We start from the raw sequence: 26,174 nt of genomic DNA, 5'->3' as shown, positions 1-26,174 counted from the left end.
TATGTCTTTCTGTGTGTATGTGTGTGTGTGTGTGTGTGTGTGTGTGTGCGCAAGGTGGTCTCAGATTTGTGATTTCAATGGTGTAGGGAACTCTGATGTAGAAAATCCTTCCATTAAAACAGATCAGCCACTGGACTATAACTTATAGTTACCTGTAGGGCACTTAGAGAATGACTCACCAATCCAAAAGGCAGACCATTCCATTCTTATATTGAAAATGAGATCCTTCTTTTTGTAAACGTTGCCCTTTGGTCCCATATCTACCCTCTAGAAGTCAAGCAAAAACAGTTTTCTCAAAAATAAAAGGTATTTTTTCTAAATAGCAACAATACTAATAGAAACAATGTTGATGATGTTGATAATGATGTGATCTGCCTACAGACACACTGCTAAAATACATAAGAGATAGAACTTGAACCCATACCTTTCCAAAGCTGGGCATTTACACTGCCCCATATCGCCTTTCATGAACAAATAATAACCAAATATTTATAAAATCATGAAATTTCACTGTAATACCATTGCTGTTTTATATCTACATTTAAAATTATTGTGTTTGTCTTTTGTTGCTGAAGAAGATCATGTCATCAGAGGTATGATGACATGACTTGCACTTGACTTTGTTTTGAGTGAGGGAGGGCTGTGTAGGTCACCAGCCTTACTTCTCCTTCAGAGGCATCTGAATCCAGTGACCTGATATTCATCAGTATGACTGGAGATGACCCAGGATGCATGAACTGAGCAATTTAGTTAAGTCCAATAGTCAAACCATTTGGTATATATCGACAGAACCTCATTTCTTAATATCTTAAGATATTACACTACTGAGAATCAGCTGTAGATTTTGTGTGCTCAATGTGGTTAGAGATTTCTCCTTCCCTAACTCAAAATATTAAACCTGATCCATCCAGTTCTTACATAGTTCAGATATCTTTGATTTCATTAGTGTGAACAGTCTTTACACCAATGTAGATGAATAACCCACTATAGCACCTGATGCCCCACAATAACTTCTGTGGCCAAATAATTTATTGCCCTATGCCATGACACTTTCCAGCTTTAATTAAGATGTTCCTTGTATGGAAACAATGGCTACAATGGCTGCCTGGTGAAGCAGTGAGCTTCCTGTCTTTGGAAATAATCATTCAAAGGCTAGATAGTAATTTTTTGAGGATGTTGTATAGAAGATGCATGCTTTCAATAAGGATTGGACTAGGTAAACTGATGAAATGCCTTTCAATCTGAGATTTTATAATTAACCTCCAGTGTCATGTTCTAGCCTCAGCAACTTTGGTGAGCAACACCAGTAATCATTAAGAAGCAAGGAGAGCACTGAGATGTCACTAGAGAGTAGCTCCAGTTGAAACAAATACATAACATATAGAATTCATAAAATGCTAATAATGCTAGAATGAAACCATCAACACTGAACTTTAATTTACAAAACATTGAATCACAATTTTAATTTATTTGTACATATTTCTTTTAGATCAGAATTAAATGGTTTCTTTCCTGGTCATTCTGTTGCAGAGGTGGGGAACCTACAGCCTCAGGGCCACAAGTGGCCCTCTAGGTCCTCAGATGTGGCCCTTTGACTGAATCCAAACTTCACAGAACAAATTTCCTTAATAAAGAGAGATATTGGAAAAGAAATTTTCTGGTACTTACCTAGCAATGACGAAATAAATTCTAGTGCCTTTCAATGAGTTAAAAGATTCAGCTTAAGAGGCAGCTGAGAGTCAGGAGACCTGGCTCCTGGCTCCACCACTGATTACTCATGTCACCTTAATGTACTCATTTGCCGTATTTGAGACTATTTTTCAACAAGAGGCTTGAATTAGATGTTTGATCTTCTTCCAGCTCTGATATTCTGAGATTTTGTAAATTTCCAAAACTAAGTTCTTAGGTATCGAATCATCTCATATGGAAACCACGTGATGGGAATTTTAGTTGGTCCACAAGCTACAATTGTAAGTTACGTGAAAAGAAAATTTCTAAAAGATCAGGCACTAGGGCCAGCAGATAATTTAAATCTCTTGTCTCTTTAAGAGACTTTTTAAAAATCCTAGCAGCAATTTAAAGTTGTGAAGTGTGAGTGTTCAGAAGTGAAGAAATACAGCAGAATGCTTAAGGGATCATATCCCCAATATCCAATTATATGGAACTTAGTAATAAACTTTAATTAATATAGAATTTCATGGACCAAAAAAATTTAACCACGCATACACACAAACAAACCTCTTCCCTTGGAGAATATATAGAGAGAAATTTCTTACCAGTGCAGGAGTATTCTCTACTAAACTCTTCTGAGGGTTTTCTCCTAGCTTACTCAGGAAAAAATTAATAGATACAGAATGTGTTCAAAATAGGAGATAATGGATGTTTAGAAAAAAGAACATTGTGTTTACCTCTGGAATACAGGGAAGGCCTTTAGTTAATCTCATGAGAAAATTGATGTTTGGGGTGATGAAAACTTAGGAAAGAAATGGAAATGCTTAGTTTTTTTAATTGTTGAAGGTCAGAAGTTCAGGACACAATCTAAGCTGAATCTTGAGAGGAGAATTTCAAGAGAGACTGTATGGTACAATGCAGAGAATGGGATTTATTTTGAGAAGATGTGAATTCAAGCCCCGTCTTTGTCACTTACTACTTATACAGCTGTGAACAAGTACTTAACTCAATAAAGAAATGCCAGGAGTACCTATTTCAAAGACTTGCTATGAGATTCTAATAAGGGAGTGAGTGTAAAGCAAACTTAAAAGCACCACATAAATATCAATTATTAGTATTATTGTTCTCATGGATTAGTCACATTGTGTGCTGGGAAGGGAAGCCAATGGTCTGTTTGTCTCCTCCACTGGTGTTCTTGAAATTCCAAGGCCAAGTCTTCCAACTTTTCATTGTATTGGCGATATCAGTGGAGTATACAATGAAAAGATGGAAGGCTTCTAGCTCTTTGGGTGGACTCCTTCCGTGATAAACTTATGGAAGGCCAAGGGCAAGAGTCATGCAAGATAGGCAAGGTTGAATGGGTTGTAATCATGATCATGGGACAGAGCAATCACATCCATGACATGAAAGATCTTCTTGAGTAAAACCCTGTTTTTGTTGAAGATGCCCTCATACTTCTAGTCACTCAGGTTTGCAACCTTGGAGTTGTGGTTTTTCAGTTCAGTCATGCATGGCTCTTTGTGACTCCATTTGGGGTTTTCTTGGCAAAGATACTGGAGTAGTTTGCCATTTCATTCTCTAGTTCATTTTACAGATGAGGAAAGTGAGGCAAGCAGGGTTAAGTGAGTTGCCCATGGTCATACAGCTGTCCGAGGTTACATTTTAAGTCAAGATGATGAGTCTTTCTGTCTCTAGGCCTGGTGCTCTATCCATTATGCAACCCAGCTGTCATACATCACTCTTCCCTTATTCTCATCTTTCATATTCAATCATTTGTCTTAATGACTTTATTCTCAGGTCTACCCTTCTTTTATCTCAGATGACTGCTACCTTAGTTCAGGCTCTTATTATCTCTCACCTGGACCAATGCCTTTCTAATTAGTCTCCCTGCTTCAGAAGGTCTCCATGTTGTACAATTTACCCTGTGTACAACCCTCAAAGTACAATATGATCTCATTTAAAACCCTTTTCAAACTTGAGCCTGCCTATCTTTTCAGACTTATTTCATATTGTTTATTTTTATTGCTCTCACTTATGTTCCCACTAAACTGCTGCCTAAAACCAACATTCTATCTCATTCCTCCATGCTTTTGCAATAAGATATGCCTTGTGCCTTCAAGCACCCCTCCTTAAACTTGTCTCTTAGAAATCCTGTTCCTGTCAAGGCTCAGCTCATGTGTCTTTACCTACTAGTAGACTTTTCTGGGTCCCTAGTTATTAGTTCTGTCTCTCTCCTGGAATTACTTTGCCTTTACTGCATACATATTGTAACTGTTCAGTTAACTGTTCATTCCATGAGGACAGATATTAATTTTTTGGTTTTGTATTCTCAATACCTAGTGTAGTTCTTAGGCTACTCAACAGAGGTGTGCTGGATTTGAAACTCATTTGGGAGCTGAAAAATTCTATCCTGTTGAGATTTAAAAAACAATTCTGATGATCTTATCAGTGTATTGACAATCAACTCCAGGTTTATGTTATTATTAATGTGAAAATGTGTCATTTATGCCTTTGTGTAATCACTGACAAAATGTTGAACAAAATAGGACCAAGTATAGAACTGTAGAGCCCTCCACTAGGTACTTCCCTCCAGGTTGCTATTTATCCATTAATCCACACTCTTTGGATGTGGTCATTCAAGTGTTTCTCAGTGCACCTAAGTATTATACGAACCAATCCATTTCTTTCCATCTTGCTTCCACAAAATATTTTTTGAGATTCTGTCAGATGATTTGCTGAAATCCTTGTATGGAATATCTGTGGTATTTCCTCTGAGTAGTAACCTAAACTTATTGTAAAAAAAGGATATGACATTATTCTGGAATGACTCATGAAACAACAAAAAAAATAACACAATAAAACACGGGCTAACTTGTAGTGCTAGCAGTGAATCTTGTTTCCCCTGTCTTATTGTTCTTAAACTGTCAGTTGGGGTAAGATGAAGATTAGTTCCACAGTATTATCCAAAAGCTTATTAAGCAAATTAGTACTATAAACAAGATTATGGGAATTCCTACTTATTTAACATGCTTGATTGAAAATAATTTTAAAAATTATAGCACAAGAACCATTTACATGGAAATTGATCCTATTAATTACCAGTTAGTTTTACTTTTTCATTTAAGTAGGTCCTTCTACCTGGAAACCTTTTCACAATTATTTAAAGTTATTGTTTGCATGTATTGTCATTGTTCATCCTTCCTACACACAGAAGACCAATGATATCATGATGTTGGGTACAGTGTGTTCAATTGTGACTGATCAGTCCAATAGGATCTCAGAAGGTACTACAATAGTTTTAGCACAAATAATCCATTTGAACATTTGGGATAGAGATATCTCTAGATTTGTGCTTCTCATTTCCTTTGTGCTACTGTGCTTTTGCTTTGCTTGTAGAGCGCAGTGCTTTCTTTGATGCAGGCATGTCATGCTGAATTGTCCTGTGCAAGTGTCTTCCATGTCTCACAAGTGATACTAAAGTTTTTCAGAGAGGTCTTAAGAGTGCCCTTGTACAGCTTCTTCTGACCTCTGTGTGAGTTGTTGCCTTGTGTGAGTTCTCCATAAAATAGTCTTTTAGGTAAATGTATGTTTGGCGTTAAGGTTACAAGGTTAATCACTAAGAATTGTGCTGTCTGTAGTAGAGTTATAATGCTTGGCAGTTCAGCTCTAGAGAGGACTTCAGTGATTGCTATTTAATCTTGCCAGGTGATCTTCAGAATCTTCCCAAGATATTTCAAATAGACGTGGTCCAATTTTCTGGCATGGTGCTGGTAGACTGTCCAGGTTTCATAGGCATATAAAGATGAAATCTGCATAATGTCTGTGTAGAACTTCAGTTTGGTAGGCAGCCTAATACCTCTTCTCTCTCACTTTCTTTTGGAGCCTCTCAAATACTTTACTAGCTCTGACAATGCATGGATCAACCTTGTCATATATGTAGACATTCCTGGACAAAATCCTCTACTTGTTTGTTATATTGTAAACCTGAAGTTGGAGACTTATTTGTTTTTTGTTTTTCTTGGGATCCCCAAATGTCAGAACTCTAGGGAACTCAATGCATCCCCAGTTCAAATCATACTTGAAGAGAATTTCTCCCTCTAGTAGTAGTGAAAAGTGACCATACAGTGTTCTCTTGAATACCTCTAGTGAGGGAAAACTCATTACCTCCAAAATAGTCCTTTACCTTTTTTTTTTGATCGCACTAATTGTTGGGAAGTTTTTCCTTACATTAAGCCCATGGTACAATCAGAATGAGCCTAATATCACTTTACCATGATGGTTCTTCCAAGTGTTAATAGCTCTCGTGTCCCTGTAATTTTATTCTTCAAGCTACAGAGTCTCACTTCCCTTCACCAGACCCTGTATGATGTGGTCTCAAGTTGGCTTACCATTCCAAAATTTCATATCCATCAATGATGAGCATGTACCTTGCAATACTATGAACTTAATTCTTAGTTTTTACTATTTCATAAGAGTCTATACCCTATTCATCTGGATGAGTAAGATGAGCAGGTAATAAAATGTTTCTGGGCTTTGTAAGAGTTTTATAGTATGTGAATATATTCATAAGAAACCTCTTATTATTCTTATATGGGGCCACCAAGTATCAGAGATTCACATCCCGTATATAAAAAAAAATAACATAGGATTATGGATATAAAACCGGAAGGTACTTTAAAGGCCATCTAGTCCAACACATTCCTCATGCAGATCAAAAACCTGAGGCCCAGGAGCACAGCCCAGCATAGCCACAGAATGGAGCACCATGGAAAGGACAGGACTGGAGCAGGCTTCAAGACGTCAGGCCACCAGCCTGTGGGTCCCAGATTCCTCAAATCACAAATGCCAAAGAGAGCTTCAAAGGTCAGTGAGAAAGCTCTTTCACCTGTGTGAGAAGGGAACTGAGAAGTCTAGCCCTGGATCCAGCCAGCAGCAGCTTCCATTGTTGGCAGTCTAGCCTAAAGCCCCCGGGAGAATTGAGCAACTGATCTGAATCTCAGCCCTGAGTGGGGGCCTTGGGGTAAGGAGGAGCGGTGGCTGGCATGGTGGAGCTGGTGCAGGCTCTGGAGAGAGAATCCTGCTCACAGACCATAGCATAGGCCAGAAGAGGAATAAACTCCTCTCCCACGATTGTGCAACCTTGGAGGAACTGAGAACTTACAAGTTCCCAGAGTATACTCTCCCCTTGACAAAGAACTCAAAAGTCAAGTTACTTGCTGGGAAAATGCTCAAAAAAGGGAAAAAAGAATAAGACAATAGAAAGTTACTTTCTTGGTGAGCAGGTATTTTCTTCCATCCTTTCAGATGAGGAGGAACAATTTAGGTCTTCAGAGGAAGACCTAAAAGTCAAGGCTTCTGCATGCAAAACCTCCAAAATAAATTTACAATGATCACAGGCCATGGAAGAGTTTAAAAAGCATTTTGAACATCAAGTAAGAGAGGTAGAGGAATAATTGGGAAGAGAAATGAGAGCAATGCAGGAAACTCATTAAAAGCTTGCTAAAGGAGACCCAAAACAATGCTGAAGAAATTAACACCTTTAAAAATAGACTAACTCAAATGGCAAAAAAAGACCCAAAAAGCCAATGAGGAGAAGGATACTATAAAGAGTCGAATTAGCCAAATAGAAAAGGAGATTCAAAAATTCGCTGAAGAAAATAGTTTTTAAAAATTAGAATGGAGCAGATGGAAGCTAATGACTTTATGAGAAACCAAGAAATTACAAAACAAAACCAAAAGAATGAAAAAAAAGAAAACAATGTATAATATCTCATTGGAAAAACAACTGACCTGGAAAATTGGTTCAGGAGAGACAATTTAAAAATTATGAGACTACATGAAAACCATGACCAAAAAATTACCTAGACAGTATCTTTCATGAAATTATCAAGGAAAACTGCCCTGATATTCTGGAACCAGAGGGTAAAATACATATTAAAAGAATTCATCAATCACCTCCTGAAAGAGATCTGAAAAGAAAAACTCCTAGGAATATTGTAGCCAAATGCCAGAGCTCCCAGGTCAAGGAGAAAATATTGCAAGCAGCCAGAAAGAAACAATTTGAGTATTGTGGAAATACAATCAGGATAACACAGGATCTGGCAGCATCTACATTAAGGGATCAAAGGACTTGGACTATGATATTCCAGATGTCAAAGGAACTACGATTAAAAAGAAGAATCACCTACCCAGCAAAACTGAGCATAATGCCTCAAGGCAAAAAATGGTAATTCAATGAAATAGAGGACTTTCAAGCATTCTTGATGAAAGTCCAGAGCTGAATAGAAAATTTGACTTTCAAACACAAGAATAAAGAGAAACATGAAAAGGTAAATAGGAAAGAGAAATCATAAGGGACTTACTAAAGCTGAAATGTTTACATTCTTACATGGAAAGATATTTGTAATTCTTGAAACTTTTCTCAGTATTTGGGTGGCTGGAGGGATTATACACACACGCGCACACACACACACACATATATACATACATACATACATACATACATACATACATACAGAGGGCACAGGGTAAGTTGAATAGAAAGGAATGATACATAAATAAATAAAATTAAGGGGTGAGAGAGGAATAGATTGGGAGGAGAAAGGAAGGAATGGAATGGGACAAATTATCTCTCATAAAAAAAGGCAAGAAAAAGCTTTTTCAATGGAGGGGAAAAAAGGGAAGGTGAGGGGGAAAAAGTGAAGTTTACTCTTATCCCATTTGGCTGAAGGAGGGAATAACATGCACACTCAATTTGAAATAAAAATCTATATTACACTACAGGAAAGTAGGGGAGAAGGGGATAAGTGGGGTGCAGGGAAATGATAGAAGGGAGGGCAAATGAGAAGAGGGGCTTAATTAGAAGTAAACACTTTTGGGGAGGAATGAGGTCAAAAGAAAGAATAGAATAAATGGGTGAGCAGGATAGGATGGAGAGAAATATAGCTAGTCTTTCACAACATGACTATTATGGAAGTCTTTAGCAAAACTATACATATGTAGCCTATTTTGAATTGCTTGCCTTCTCATTGGGGATTGGTGAGGAGGGAGGAAAGGAGAGAAACTGGAACTCAAAATTTTAGAAATGAATGTTGAGAAGTTTTTGCATGTTACTGAGAAATAAGAAATACAAGTAATGAGGTATAAAAATCTACCTTGCCCTACAAGAAAAGAGATGGGATAAGGGAAGGGAGTGTGTGATAGAAGGGAGGGTAGATTGGGGGAAGAGATAATCAGAATGCATGGCATTTTGGGGTGAGGGAAGGGGAGAGATGGGGAGAAAATTTGGACCTCAAAATTTTGTGGAAATGAATGTTGAAAACTAAAAGTAAATAAATAAACTGGGAAAAACAATTGAGGGCCAGAAAGGTTGAGGGCCTTCTCCAAGGTAACATAGGTAGTAAGTATATCTGAATTTTAAACTCTGGTACTGTGATTCTAATTTCTGAGCTCTTTTCACTGTACTACATGAGATAATAAAGTGATCTTTAAATGGTATACTGAAGGACTGATGAAGAATTTTTGAGTTGAAGTTATCTTAGAGTAGTTATAGGTATAGGGAGATCTTCTGAGGTGTAGCTTTATAGGGGAATGCTCAATACCTTCATTCTTTGAAATGTTTCCTGTAACCCTCTGGAGAATATTTTCCCTTCTTGCTTAATTTCAAATTATGTACTTGGTCTGGGTTGTTGGAAAACAAACACAGGGGTGGTGGTGGTGGTGGTGGTGGTGGTGGAAATAATACTGGAGAAACTGGAAATAAAGAAGATCTCCTTTAACATGTTTTTCTTCCAAAGATACTTCTTTTATTACCTAATAGTAATGTCCCATATGCTTCAAGGCCATTAGTATTTAATGATAGATGAGCTCTGTGGGACTCACAGTAACAGATCATCAAGTAGACTTGATCATTCAAAAAGCTTTTGTTATATGCCTTTGTCAAAAGAAGAGTATCTATTTGCAAGGCAGGCATCCAAATGCAGAAGAAAGCAAATGCATATATAAATATGTAAAAGACAAATATAAAGTGTGTAAATACAGGTATATACAAAGCAGGTAAAGACAAGATATTTTGGGAAGGAAGACACTAGTAATTGAGAGGACTCAGGAAAAGACTCATGTAGAAGTTGGTACTTTGGCTGCATCTTAAAAGAAGAAAGGGACTCAGAGGTGGAAATAATGAAGGAATTCATTTCAGTTGTGTACAACTGCCAGAGCAAAGATTTGGGGATGGAGAGTTGTATGAGAAGAAAAGAGAGAAGATCAGCTTAGCTGAACTGCAGAGTGCAGGAGGGGAATCATGTTCAATGAGACTGGAAGGACAGGCTAGGGCCAAGCTGTGAAGAGAGATAGAGTGGTTGTGGTGGCAGGGTGCATCCTTTTCAAGAATTAATTAGATGTAAAAAAGTGGAATTGACTAACTCAAGAGGTAGAAGAGGTAATGTTTTCCTTCTTATTGTAGGTCTTAAGTAGAGGATAGATGACTATTGCTGGTGTTGAGTTGTTCTAGACTCTTTATGACTCCATTTGAGGATTTCATGGCAAAAACACTGGAATGGTTTGACATTTCCTCCTCCAGCTCATTTTATAGATGAGGAAACTGAGGCAAACAGGGTTAAGTGACTTGCTCAGGGTGACACAGCTAGTAAGTGTCTGAGGCCAGTTTTGAAAGCAGGAAGATGTGTCTTCCTGACTTCAGATCTGACATTCTATCCTTTGTGCGCCCTAGCGGCCCCTTGATGAATACCTACTTCTCAAGTACAGTATGTTTTTGAAAAGGTCTCAGTAGCGTCTTATAATCTAAAGCTACTATGAAAGAAATTCTCTCAAAATCATTTTGCAGATGACTACTTCTCAGGTACAGAATGTTTTTGTGGGAATTTTTTTAAGATAAGTTTTGGATTATATGATTACTCAGGTCATTTCTCACCCTTAATTTCTATGATTCTGTGACTCCATTTGTCTGGAGGAGATGGTCTTAAATTATAGAAGCTCACAACCTGTGGGCAGAAGTGCTGGGATAAGAATATAAAACTTGATGGCAGATAGTGGACACAAGTTTAACCAGTTTTCAGGTAGAAAAGATAAGGGACCCATAAGCTCCTGCCTTTCTTTGCAGACATGTGTGATATGTATCTTTAAGTACTTGATGTTCAAAGGCAAAATTAGTGACACTGACCCTGTGCAATTTCTGGAGCACCACACTCTTGGAAGAATCAAGTTATAAATGGCCCAAGGGTCAATGAAAATTGAGCATGATGTTCATAAGCAGTGGAAGTATATGATGACTTAAATGAAAAATTTGATGTAAAGGATACCACTGAGGTCATATCTGACCAGAAGAGGAAGTGGGCATGTAAAGTATAAGCAAGGGTGTGCTTACAAGACTTGATAGTAACATTTTTAGTGTGAGCATTTACAGCTGGGGAATCGGCAGAATACTACAAATCAGGGGTTAGTTTGTAGTTTTGTTAATTTTCTAGCCTTAATAAAGTGATGGTCAAAAGGTCACTAACTTAGATTAAACCTAAACTTTTGTTGTTTACTACTTTTTTTTTGTTTGTTGATAAACATTTACCAGCACATCCCTGTGTATAAGAAAACCACAAAATCTACAAATTAGTTCTTTTAACTGTCATCTAACTTGTCTTTGCCTCACCAAAATTCTCTACAACCTCCCCCAAAAGTGTTCATCTGGATTTTGCTTAAAGGCATGTAAAGAAGAAGAACTCATTACCTCCCAGTTCAGCCTATTGATTTTTGGATAGCTCCAGTAATGAGGGGATTTTTCCTTATACTGAGTGACAGTCTATGTCTTGGCTACCTCTACCTTCTTGTTTCTGCCCTTGGGGCCAAGCAAAACTATTCTTGATTCTCTTTTCTATCACAGCTCTTCAAATATTTGTGAGAATAAAACAACATATTGGTATAGTGGGACCCCTGATAAGTATGTATATATGTATGTATATTTTGTGTATCTATACACACATATTTATATCTATATCAGTATCTGTACCTACATATGTGGGGTAGTTAGGTGGGGCAGGAGACAGCCCTGGACCTGCAATCACAAAGACTCATGTTTGTGAGATCAGATCTGGCCCTCAGATACTTTCTAGCTGTGTTCCTTTGGGCAAGTCATTTAAACCTGTTTGCCTCAGTTTCCTCATCTGCAAATTGAGCTGGAGAAGAAAATGCAAACTACTCTCGTATCTTTGCCAAGAAAACACAGATGGGGTCATGAAGAGTCAGATATGATTGAAAAATACACACATACATACACACACATACACATATATATGTGTGTATATGCGTATCCATACATATGCGTATCTGTGTACACACACACACACACACACAAACACATATCAAGAAGCAAATTTCTAGTTCATTGTACAACTCCATTTATGTGGAAATATACAATCTATACCTATGAACTGAGGATCACAGAGTTCAAAGTAAAAATATTTTAAAAACCAAATTTTTGAGTTCACAGGTGGACAAAATGAAGGCAGCTAGGTAATAACGTCACTGATTCCCAAATATGTATTTTGCAATTTCCTTGTATTTAGTGTCTATAATGAAAACAATGGTACATGCTTCATGTTCTATTGGAGAACACCTCCTTTTTCACTGATGCCTTCACCTCCTTGTTCCTCAGACTGCAGATGATGGGATTTAGCACCATAGAATAAAGCAATCAGTTTGTCTGGGTTCTTTGCCTTGGGTTTCGAGTACATGAAGAGAATGGTGACATAGAATATGATGACCACAGCCAGATGGGCTGAACAGGTGGAGAAGGCTTTCTTCCTTCCTTCAGCTGAGTTGACTCTCAGAATGGTGGCAAGGATAAACATACATGAGATGAAAACAGGAGTACTACCATCAGGAGAAAAGCACTGAGGGAAATGTCCACACCGGCCAGTTTCAGGACAGCCGGGATTTCACACACACAAAAAATGATCAATGATGTTATTTCCACAGAAGGAAAGTCTGCATGCTAGGATTGTTTGCAAAAATGAAGTTATACTCCCAGCTATCCAGTTCATGGGTGCCAACAGTACACAGACTCTCATATTCATGATGATTGTATATCTCAGGGGATTACATATGGCTACATACCAGTCACAGGCCATCATGGCCAGCAGAACACACTTTGTTTTTCGTAGGGCAAGAGTTAGACACATTTGTAACGCACATCCTAGGAAAGAGATGGTTTTCTTGACTGATAGGAAATTGACCAATATTAGGGGAGCAAAAGAGGATGTACCAAAGATGTCCATGAAGGAGAGGTTACTAAGGAAGAAATACATGGGGGTGTGAAGGTTGGAATTCAGAATGCTGAATACAATGAGAGAGGAGTTCCCCAGCAAAATGATCAAAAATATCCCCAGGCATAACACAAAGAGAATAATCTCAACATTATGATGTTTAGAAAGGCCCAGCTGAATGAATTCCAGCACAACAGTCTGATTTTCCCATTCATTTTCTTATCTCACTTTTATTTTTTAGTATTAATTAACTTTGAGAAACACAGGATCAATTCAAATACTCAAAGCTCCTTGCTCTATTAAGCAGCTGAGTAAAACAGGGAGGACCCTTCTGGCTGCATTCCATGTCTTCATTTAAAGTTCTAGAAATGATTTTTATCAGAAATTTGAAGATATGTTCTAGGCTACAATTTCACCCTCAAGATGATTCCTGTGTTTTGCCGGATGCTGCCTTACTTCCAAATGCTAACCCTTCTATGAATGCAGTAAAATTGTAAAACAAATACTGATTTCCCCCCATCACCTTGCCAAATGTTTAGGTGCTTTCAAACTTTCTCCAACTTAACTTGCTTATTACTGGTAGATGGCCACTACTACAAGTTACTAGATGCTTGTGATTAGAGAGGAAGGGGAGAAGAGGTGATTTGGGAGGCAAGAATGTATAACTTTGGTTTTCGAAAATGACTGCACATATATGGGTCCTTTGTATGTATAAGATCCTTGTCCTTACGCATGGATAATACAGATTCACCATTCTTCAGATCTTGGATCTTCTCATCATTGCCATTAAGGGATGGCAGTCAAGAGAGCGTTAAGAACAATTGACAAATTTCCACATTATGTCTTTAGGAAAATTGTCTCTGTAAAGAGAAAGGAGAAGTCATGATTTAGTTTGTTAATAGGACCAGAAGTTAATGTACTTTACCGCAACCTCGTCCACTTGTATGACCAGTGATGCTATGAGATAATGAAGAATGAAGTGAGTAGAATTGAAAGAACACTGTATACAGTAAAAGTCATTGTTTTAAGAACAACTTTGAGTTGACTAAGTCATTTTGACTATTATAAATCCAGAAATTAAAAACAAGGGACATATAAAAAGAAATGCTATCTGCACCAAGAGCAAGAACTGAAAAATAAAAGTGTGTATTGAATGACATATATATGTGTATGTGTGTGTATATATGTGTGTGTTTGTGTTTGTGTGTGTGTGTGTGTGTGTGTATGAGGTAACTGTCTCTGGGGCCAGAGAAAAGAAAACAAAGATAAAATATGTACCTTATAATTTTGTTGTATCTTTGGAGGGAATAGCAAATTGTACATGGCAAATTTGCAGTTTCATGGGCAATCATCTTTTTTTTTATTGTATTGTGTTTTGTAAATGTTCTTTTGGTTCCTTGAATTGAAAATAAAATAAATTTTTAAAAAAAGACAGTTTGGAGGGAAGATCCTCTGGGAATCCTGAAATCTTCATTGCAGTAGTGTTGTGCAAATTGTGTGATCATATATAGTACTGTTAGGTGCTGTTATTATTATTAATAATAATAATTTTTGTTATTAGAGTTACTGGAAATGGGATGAACTTCCTGTATGGATAATGCATTCCCGATCATCAGAAGTTTAAACTAGAGGGTAATTGACCATTCATTCAAGAATGTTGTAGAAGGGATTCAATTTTGTTTTAACTCAACGTTTGTCTTAAAAAAAAAATTTGAATCAATATTTCTTACCTCAATTCCTAAGCTATTTAGGACCAGAGACGTCTCCTGAAATCTTCAACGTAGAGCAAGAGCATGTTTAGTTATCAGGAAGCTTCTGTTCACATTGTTTTTTACTACAGAGATAAAATAGAAGAATAGGTTTGGTGATGGTATTAAATGTTGGATTGAAAATGCAACCATGCTGATTAACATGGCTTATAGATTCACAGGCCCATATTCCACAAGCAACTAGGATAATTCATGATGGAATAAAGCTGGAGGAAAGGGAGAGTTGGAAACCACTGTGAATATGTACCATGACTACACAATACTTCTGTCACATCCAACATTACTAGAATTAATAGTAGCCATGAGATAGATTGGAATCCAATGTTCAGGGTGCTCAGATAATGAAAATATTATTGTGTATAAAAAGTCTCTATGAATGCGTCCTGTCCAAAAAATTAAAATTATGCATCATTTTGGAATAAAGATGCCTGATAATTCCATGATTGTATTCACCATACTTTGCCTACCTTAAAATAAACTCCTTTGGACTCACTATTGAAATTACTTTGTTTATAACTTCTCATGCTCTTGGGGACTTCTTTATTCCCTGAACAATTTAAAGTTGGAGTTCTGAGGATATAGAAAGTAACATTTGATGCTTTAGGAATAGTGTCTCAGAGATCCAATTAATTTCACTTGGTTATTGGACTATTTTTCTCCAGTACTTTACTTATTCCTTCATACTAAGTAACTGCTCAGACAAGGAAGGTTGGTACTAATTAAATGTTTTGTTAGGAAAAGCTTTTCTAAGGTCTTAAGGAAAGTGTTCTTTAATTCTTCTCTCTTGGCTGTCCCATGATTAAATTATTCAGGGGCTTAAATGTATTTAAATACAATATACTATTGTGATTTTTATACTCTTCTATGGCATATCTTTTAAAACTGGGTGGACTGTTCTTTTATTTATATATTTATAACTATGTAAATTTTATATTTACCAATATAAAATTTATATAAATATGAATTATAAATAATTTATTTATTTTTCAGTTCTTAGCATACACTTCCACAAGAATTTGAATTCAAAATTTTCTCTCCATCTCCTCCTACCTCCCACCCCAGGAGAGTATGCATCCTATCCACCCCTTCCTCCATTGTGTCCTCCTTTCTATCATTCATCCTTCTTCCATCCTCCTTTCCCCTTCTTTTCCTGTAAGGTATAACAGATTTCTATACTCCAATACTTGTATAAATTAATTTCTAGCTGCATGCTAAAATAATTTTTAATATTTATTCTTAAAGTTTTGAATTTTATATTCTCTCCCTCCCTTCCCACCCAACCTCACTGACAAAACAAACATTTCAATATAGGTCATACATGTGTAGCAATGGAAAGCACTCTCATAGTAGTTACGTTGTAAAAGACTAACCACATTTCCCTCTTTTCTATCCTACCCTTCATTTATTTCATTCTTTCCCTTGACCTGTCCTCTCACGATAGTGTTTGTTTCTGATTATCCCTTTCTCTAATTTGCTGTGCCTTCTATTGTCTTCCCTCTCCTATATCTTTCCCCCTTGCCTCCTGCAGGGTAAAATAAATTTCCATATCCAACTGAATGTGTAGTATTCCCTCCTTAAGCCAAGTCCCATGTGAGTAAGACTCAATTTCCTTTCATTTCCCCTCTCTTCCTCTCTTTTGTAGAAGCTCTTTCTTTACTCCTGTGTATGAGATGATTTGTTACCTTCTACCTCTCCCTTTCTCTTACTTCTAGTACATTCCATTCAACTATAAATTTTATTTTTTTTAGGCATTCTTTCTTCATATTCAGCTTACCCTGTTCCCTCTTTCTATGGATATATACAGATATGCATATATATATATACATATATATACACACATACACACATGTGCATATACTCTACACATATATAATATTCACATACATACATACCCATATGCACCTACATATATATGTATATATATTTGCAGGTATACCTTCTAATTACCCTAATACTGAAAAAGATCTCATGAGTTGCAAATAACATCTTTCCATGTAGCAATGTAAACTGTTCAACTTTAACGAGTTCCTTAAGCCTTCTCTTTTTTGTTTAACTTTTCATGTTTTCTTGATCCTAGTATTTGCAAGTCAAATTTTCTATTCAGGTCTGTTCTTTCCAACAAGAATATTTGGAAGTCCTCTATTTCATTGAAATTCCATTTTTTCCCCTGAAGTATTATACTGAGTTTTTCTGGGTAGGCAATTCTTGGTTTTAATCCTAGTTCCTTTGACCTCTGGAATATCATATTCAAAGTCCTTTGATTCCTTAGTGTAGAAGCTGCTAAATCCTGTGTTATCCTGATTGTATTTCCACAATACCTGAATTGTTTCTTTCTGGATGCTTATAATATTTTCTCCTTGACCTGGGAATTCTGGAATTTGACTGCAATATTCCAGGGGTTTTCCTTTGGGCATCTCTTTTGGGAAGTGATCAGAGAATTCCTTCCATTTCTATTTCACCCTCTAGTTCTACAATATCTGGGTCCTTTTCCTTGCTAATTTCTTGGAAGATGCTGTCTAGGCTCTTTCTTTATCATAGTTTTCAGGTAGACCAATAATTTTTAAATTATTTCTTCTGGATCTATTTTCTGGGTCAGTTGTCTTTCTAGTGAGATATTTCACAATGTCTTCTATTTTTTTCATTCTTTTGGTTTTGTTTTATAATTTCTTAGTTTCTCATAAAGTCATTAACTTCCATTTGCTCCATTCCAATTTTTAAAAAACTATTTTCTTCAATGAGCTTTTGAACCTCCTTTTCCATTTGACTAATTCTGCTTTTTAAAGCATTTTTCTCCTCGTTTGCTTTTTGGACCTCTTGTCATTTGGGTTAGTCTATTTTTAAAGGTGTTATTTTCTTCCACATTTTTTAGGTCTCCTTTAGTAAGCTGTTTATTCATTTTTCATGATTTTCTTGCATCGTTCTCATTTCTCCTCACCATTGTTCCTCTGCCTCTCTTACGTGCTTTTCCAAATCCTTTTTGAGCTCTTTCTTTGCCTGATACTGTTACATTTTTTTTGGAGGTTTTAGTTATATAAACTTTGACTTTCATGTCTTCCTCTCATCGTATGCTTTCTTCTTCCTCCTCTGAATGGATGGAAGAAAATACCTTTTTACCCAGAAAGCAACTTTTTCTCATTTTTGGGCATTTTCTCAGTCAGTTACTTGACTTTTGAGTACTTTGTCAAATGGAGGGTGTACTGTAGGGACCTGTAAGTTCTCATTTCCTTAAAGGTGAAACCATCAAAGTAGAGGAGTTTACTCCTTTCCTGGCCTGCACTCTGTCCTGGGAGCAGCCACAAGCACTCTTTTCTGCCCAGGATGTGTGAGTACAATTCCCTGTCCAGAAACTCTACCAGTTCTGCCATTCCAGCACTCCTCCTAACCCCCGGACCTCCACTCAGGACTGAGACCCAGATATACAGCTTGATTCTCTGGTCTTCAGACTGAAGGCCTTCAAAAACAGATGCTGTTCCACAGTGGCTTCTGCCACCCTCAGTCCAGTGCCTGACCTCACATCCCTCTCTCCCAGGTGAAAGGACTTTTTCACTGCCTTTTGAAGCTGTCTTTGGTATTTGTGGGTTGAGAAATCAGAGAACCTCAGTTGCTGCCTGTGATTCCATGTCCTGAAATCTGCTCAAGTTCCAACCAAGCCATGCGCCAAAGCTGGGTTGCCCTCTGCTTGGGACCCAGTGAATGTGAATAGGATGAACTCTCCTATAAATGGAGATGGATAGCAGAATGTATTAAAAACCATAATACAACAATATTTTGTTTACAAGAAGTACATTTGAAATGGGGGGATAACCCCAGGGTAAAGGTAAAAGGTTGGAGCAGAAGATATTGTGCCTCAGCTGATGTAAAAAAAAAAAACAAAAAACAGAGGTAGTAATCCTAATCTCAGACAAGCAAAGGCAGAGACAGAGTTAGTCAAAAGAGACAAGGAGGCAAACTATATCCTACTAAAAGGCACCATAGACAACGAAGCAATTTCATTACTTAATATATATATTCCACTTGGTATAGCATCCAAATTCATAGAGAAGTTCAGGGCATTACAGGAAGAAATAGGCAGCAAAACTATACAAGTGGGGGACTTCAACTTTCCCCTCTCTGAATTTGATAAATCTAACCTGAAAATAAGAAAGGGAGAAGTTAAGGAGATGAATAAAATTCTGACCAAGGTAGATATGATAGATCTCTGGAGAAAATTGAATGGGGATAGAAAGGAATATACCTTTTTCTCAGCAGTTCATCACACATATACAAAATTTGACCCTGTACTATGGCATAAAAACCTCCCAATGGAGTGAAGGAAGGCAGAGAAAGTAAATTCATCCTTCTGAGATCATAATGTAATAAAAACTATATGTAATAAAGGCCATGGAAAGATAGACCAAAAATTAATTGGAAATTAAATAATCTAATCCTAAAGAGTGAGTGGGTTAAACAACAAATCATAGAAACAATCAACAACTTCATTCAAGAGGATGACAATAATGAGAAAACCTACCAAATGTTATGGGATACTGCAAAAGCAGCTGTAAGTGGAAGTTCTACGTCTTTGAATGACTACATGAATAAAATAGAGAAAGAGGAGATCAATGAGTTGGGCATGCAGCTGAAAAAGCTAGAAAAAGAACAAATTGAAAATCCCCAAATAAATACCAAATTAGAAATAGTGAAAACCAAAGGAGAGATGAATAAAATTGAAATTAAGAAAACTATTGAATTAAGAAATAAAACTAAATGCTGGTTTTATGAAAAGACCAAAAAAATTGATAGAGCTTTGGCCAATTTGATTTAAAAAAGTAAGAAGAAAACTGAATTACCAATATCAAAACTGAAAAGCGTGAACTCACCTCCAATAAGGAGGAAATTGAAACAATAATGGAAAATTACTTTGTCCCACTATATGCTTATAAATTTGACAATCTAAATGAGATGAATGGTTAAATTAAAAAAAATATAAATTGCCCAAATTAACAGAAAATGAAGTTGAATACTTAAATAGTCCAGTCTCAGAAAAAGAAATTGAACAAGTCATCAATGAACTCCCTAGGAAAAAGATCTCCAGAGCCAGATGAATTTACAAGTGAATTTTATGAAACATTTAAAGAACAGTTAATACCAACACAATATAGACTATCTGAGAAAACTGGGGAAGAAGGAGTACTCCCAAATCCTTTTTATGATACAAATATGGCTTTGATACCTAAACCAGGAAGAGCCAAAATGCGGAAAGCAAATTGTAGTCCAATTTCTCTAATGAATCTAGATGCAAAAGTTTTAAGTACGATTTTAGCCAAATGAATATAGCAAGTTATGAGAATAATACATTACAATCAAGTAAAATCTAAATCAGGAATGCAGTACTGGGTCAATATTAGGAAAACTATTAACATTGTTGATCATATCAACAACAAAACTAACAGAAACCACAAGATTTTCTCAAAAGATACAGAAAAACTTTTGACAAAAGATGACACTCATTCCTGTAGAAAACACTGTAGAGCATAGGAATAAATGGAACTTTTTATAAAATAATAAGCATTATCTACCTAAAACCTTCAGCAAACATTGTATGCAATGTAGATAAGCTAGATGCATTTCCTATAAGATTAGGGGTGAAACAAGTATGTCTATTATCACCACTATTATTCAAAATGATACTAGAAATATTAGCTGTAGCAATAAGAGAAGAAAAGGAAATTGAAGGAATTAGAAGAGGCAAAGAAGAAACTAAGTTATCACTTTTTGCAGATGATGAGATGATATACTTAGAGAGTCCCAGAGGTTACATAAAACACTACTTGAAATAATAAGCAACTTTGGAAAGTCGTATGTTACAAAATAAACCCACACAAATCTTCTGCATTTCTATATATTACTAACAAAGTCCAGCAGCAAGACATAGAAAGAGAAATCTCATTTAAAGCTAGGATAGAAACTATAAAATATGTAAGAGTCTACCTGTCAAAACAAATCCAGGGAGCATATGAACACAGTTGCAAAACAATTTTTGCATAAAAAAAGTCAGATCTAAGTACGTGAATAACCATCAGTGGCTTGTGTGTAAGCTGAGCCAATATCATAAAAAAGACAATTCTACCTAAATTAATTTACTTATTCAGTGTTATACCAATCAAACTATCAGATAATTATTTTCTAGAGTGAGAAAAAATAATATAAAATCGTCTGAAAGAACAAAAGGTCCTGAATATCAAGGGAACTAACAAAAAGAAATGTTAGGGACTATGGCTTAGCTCTACCAGATCTCAAATTGTACTATAAAGCAGCATTTATCCAAACCAGTTGATGATGACTAAGAAACAGAAGGGTAGACCAGTGGAATATGTTAGGTACTCAAGACGCAGTAGTCAATGAATATAGAAATCTGCTGCTTGATAAATCCAAGGAACCCAGCTTCTGGGATAAGAACTCACTGTTCAACAAAAATTTCTGGGAAAACTAGATAACAGTGTGGCAGAAACTAGGCATAGACCAAGGCCTGACATGATCCACAAGAATAAAGTCCAAATGGGTACATGATGTAGATATAAAGATTGACATTATAAATAAATTAATGGAGCAAGGAATAGTGTATTTATCAGATTTATGGAGAAGGGAAGAATTTTTTACTAAACAAGAGAGAGAAAGCATTATGAAGTGCAAAATGCATAATGTTGATTACATTAAACTGAAAAGTTTTTGCACAGCCAAACCCAATGCAAACAATATTAGGAGGGAAGCAGAAAACTGGGAAAGAATTTTTACAACTAGTGTCTCTGATAAAGGCTTCATTTCTAAATACATAGAGAACTTTGTCAAATGTATAAGAATACAAGTCATTCCCCAATTGATAAATGGTCAAGGAATTTAAACAAACAGTTTTCAGAAGAACAAATCAAAGCTCTCTATAGTCATGAAACAATTTTCTAAATCAATATTGATTAGAGAGATGCAAATCAAAACATCTCTGAGACACCACATCACACCTATCAGATTGGCTAACATGACAATACAGGAAGATGATAAATGTTGGAGAAGATGTTGGAGAGTTGGAACACGAATTCATTGTTGGTGGAGCTGTGAGCAGATCCAAGCATTTTGGAGAGCAATTTGGAATTGTACCCAAAGGGTTACAACAATGTGCATACCCTTTGGCCCATCAATATCGCTTCTAGGACTGTATTCCCAAGAGATCATAAAAATGGGAGAGGGTCCCACATATACAAAAATATTTATAGCAGCACTCTTTGTGGTGGCCAAAAACTGGAAATCAAAGGGATGCCCATCAATTGGGGAATGGCTAAATAAACTGTGGTGTATGAATGTAGTGGAATACTATTGTTCTATAAGAAATGATGAACAAGAAGACTTCAGAGAGGCCTGGAAAGACTTAAATGAACTGATCCTGAGTGAAAGTGACAGAACCAGGAGAACTTTGTACACAGCAACAACTACAGTGTGCAAGGAATTTTTCTGGTAAATTTAATACTTCATTGCACTGCAAGGATTTAAATAATTCCCAGTGGTTTCTTAAGCAAAATGCCTTGCACATCCAGGGAAAGAACTATGAAATTTGATTGCAGAATGAAGCAGATCATTCTTCTCTGCAACACGACTAAGGAGAAAATATATTTAATGGGGATACATGTGTAGAACCTATATAAAACTGTATGCTGTCTCAGAGATGGAGTGGAGATGTAGGGGGAAAGTGGGGGAGGGAGAGAAAAAATCTAAAATATATGGAAGTGATTGTACAACACTGAAAACAAATTTAAAAAAATAACAAAAAATATTGAGACACAGAAGGTTTGAGTGAGCTCTCCAAGGTCACATAGGTAGTAAATCCACCTGAATTTTCAACTCAGGTGCTGAGATTCTAAGTTCAGTGCTACTACCTCATGGGATGGTAAAGTGATCTTTAAATGGGAGACTGAAGGACTGACCAAGAATTTTTGAGTTAATGTATTCCTAGTTGATGTCAGTAGTATAGGGAGATCTTCTAAGGTGTAGATTTATAGAAGAACATTCGTTCTTTAAAATGTTTTCTGTGACCCTGTGGAGAATACTTTCCTTTCTTGAATAATATCAAACTATTCATTTTGTCTGGCTTGTTGGGAATCAAACTCTAGGGTGGTGGTGGTGGTTGAAGCAATACTGGAGAAATTGGAAATAGAGAAGACCTTCTTTAACATGCGTTCTTTCCAAAGACAACTCTTTTATCACCAAATAATAATATCTCAAATGCTTCAAGGCCATTAATATTCAATAACTGGTGAGCCCTATGCAGCTGTAAGTATGCCAACATGTATAAGGGGGCCTGCTATCACAGGTTCTTAGATCAACATTCATAAAAGGAAAACAACTTTCAAGGGGTTAACAATCACTTTAATCAAGCACATATATCATTCCTTTAACCAAGTACATATGTCATTCAGTTAGTTCAGGGAGGCAGCACTCTGAATTTCAAAGAAAATACAGAGACTTCTTCTGCCAGAATTCAACAAACAATTAGACCCCACCTGTCTGACCATAGTTACCAGAGAGGGAAACAGGACATCTTGGTACTCAAAACTGGGGTCTCCTTAGTAGTTTCCCACAGTCCTCATTTGGCACTCAAACCTTCTTAAGAAAAACTAAGCCCCAAAGTAAAACCTTGACTCAGAGTATTTTACACCTTTTTTAGAGCCAGAGGGCATCACAACCCTCTGACCCAATGCCTCAATAGAAAAAACAAATGGCACTTGGGACCCTTCTACAAAACAACTCCCCTAATCAAGCTTCCCGTGATGGGTAGATCCATCAATGGGTGGAAAGATCTTTAATCACATTAATATAATTAACAGTACAAATACATACACTGTTTCTACTTAAAGAAACTCCTGTTTCTCTACTCTACTCCTTGTAAAGTCTTTTGATTGATAAAGGCAATATTGAATCAGAGGCACTAGGTTATACTAAAACAAAAACCAGCAAGAGATCCTACTTTGATTGCCATCACTCCCTTTGGGACTCACATTAACAAACCATCAAGAAGACTGATCTATCAAAAAGTGACTGTTAAATGCGTTTGTCCATAGGAGAGTATCTATTAACAAGGCAAGCATCCAAATGGAGGAGAAAACAAATGCACACATAAATATGTAAAGGACAAATATAAAGTGTTGAAATACAAGTATATACAAAGCAGTTAAAAACAAGATAGTTTGGGAAGGAAGACGGTAGTAATTGTCAGGAATCCGGAAAGGATTCATGTAGAAGTTGGTACTTGGGCTGCATCTTAAGAGAAGAAAGGGACTCTGAGGTGGAAATAATGAAGAATTCGTTTCAGTTGTGTATAGCTGCCAGAGGAAACAGTTGATGATGGAGCATTTCATGTGAGGAAAAGAGAGAAGATCAGCTTAACTGAACTGCAGAATGCAGGAAGGGTTATGTACAGTGAGGCTGGAAGTATAGACTGGGAGCAGGCTATGAAGAGAGGCAGAGTGGTTGTGGTAGCGAGGTGCATCCCATTCAAGAATTACTTAAATCTTTACAAAAGTGGAATTGACTGACCCAAGAGGTGCAGTTTTCCTTCTCTTTTTCAGTCTTTGAGTAAAGGTTAAATGGCTATTGTTGTTGAGTTAAGTTATGTCTGACTCTCCGTGACCCCAGTTGAGGTTTTCTTGGCAAAGAATTGGAGTGGTTTCCTTCTCCAACTCATTTTACAGATGAGGAAACTGAGACAGAGTTAAGTGGTTTTCCCAGAATCATATAGGTAGCAAGTATCTGAAGCCAGATTTGAACTCAGAAAGATGTACCTTCCTGAGGTCCAACACTGTATCAGCTGTGCCCCTTAGTTGTTCCTAGATGAAGTACCTACTTCTCAGATACAGAATGTTTTTGTGGGAATTTCTTTCAGATAAATTTTGTATTTTGTTGCTACTGAGACCTTTCCCAACCCTCAATTTCTATTTATCAGAGGGAGATTGCCTTAAATTATAGAGGCACCCAAACTCTGGGCAGAAGTACTGGGATATGAATATAAAACTTGTTGGTAGATACAAGTTTGAGCAATTTTCACATGAAAAAGGAAAGGAGCCTGTGATCTCCTTCCTTTCTTTTAAATGCCTTTGTGAACAGGTCATATATTTATCTTTACATATTTGACAGTCCAGTGCAAACCTATGAATTAGTGGTATTGACCCTGTGCAATTCCTGGAGCACCACACTCTTGGAAGAATCAAGTTTTAAATGGCCCAAAGGTCAATGGAATTTGTGCATGATGTTCATAAGCAGTTGAAATATATTTCCTGTGATGACTTCATGCCAAATGTGGTGTAAAGGATACCACTGAGGTATTGTCTGACCAGAAGAGGAGGGGGGCATGTAAAGTAAAAGCAAGGGTAGGCTGGAGTTAGTTTGTACCAGCTTATGAGTTAATAATAAGATTTTCAGTGTGAGAATTTATACCTGGGAATTCAGCAAAATACTACAAATCAGGGGTTAATTTATAGTTTTGTTGGTGGTCGGCTTCAGAAACTGATGGTCAAAGAGTTTCTGATATAAATTAAACCTAAATGTTTCTTTTGTTTACTGGCTTTTTTTTTTGAGCTAGTTGATAAACATTTACTAACACATCCCTTTGCATAAGAAAACCACAAAATCTCCAAATTGGAAATTATTCTAAATATCATCTCACTTGCCTTTTCCTCACCAAGAATCTCTACAACTTCCCTCGAAAGCATTCTTCTAGATTTTGCTTCAAGCCATGTAGAGAAGAAAAACTCATTACCTCCTTGTTCAGCCTATTGATTTTTGGATAGCTGCAGTAAAGAGGGAAGTTTTCTCTATATTGAGTGACAGTCCATGTCTTGGCTGCCTCTACTGTCTTGGTTCTGTCCATTGGGGTCAAGCAAAGCTATTCTCATTTCTCTTTTCTGTCACAACTCTTCAAATATTTGATGCCTTGAGAATAAAGGCAACATAGTAGTATAGTTAGATCCCTCATACACACACACACACATATAAATATAAATATGTATATATATGCATGTGCCTGTGTATATTTATACACACACATCTGTATCTGTATCTCTACCTATATTTGTGGGGCAAGTAGGTGAGGCACTGGACCCGGAGTAACTTGTTTTTGTGAGTTCAAATTTGGCCTCAGAGACTTTCTACCTGTGTGATCTTGGACAAATCCCTTAAACCTGTTTGTCTCAGTTTCATCATCTGTAAAATGAGCTAGAGAAGAAAATGGCAAACAACTCCAGTAGATGTGGAAAGAAAACCCAAATGAGGTAATGATGAGTCTGATAAAACTGAACTATACATACATTAACATACATCTATATACATATATATCCACGCATATGCATATCTGTGCACACACACACACATACACACATTCCAAGAAGGAGATTTCTAGTTTGTTGTACAAATCTATTTCTGTGAAAATATAGAATCTACATCA

The 26,174-nt window shown here is 36.7% G+C and overlaps 1 pseudogene; it reads right to left on the bottom strand.

Annotated features, from left to right (window-relative positions):
* Nucleotides 1-12,271: 12,271 nt before the first annotated feature.
* LOC140503069 (olfactory receptor 13C7-like) lies at nt 12,272-25,601 on the bottom strand (annotated as a pseudogene).
* Nucleotides 25,602-26,174: the final 573 nt, after the last annotated feature.

The sequence above is a fragment of the Notamacropus eugenii genome, chromosome 1, assembly GCF_028372415.1.
Source record: "Notamacropus eugenii isolate mMacEug1 chromosome 1, mMacEug1.pri_v2, whole genome shotgun sequence".
Lineage (NCBI taxonomy): Eukaryota > Metazoa > Chordata > Mammalia > Diprotodontia > Macropodidae > Notamacropus > Notamacropus eugenii.
Note: the sequence above shows the minus strand (reverse complement) of the source record. Positions and strands in the feature narration are given on the sequence as shown.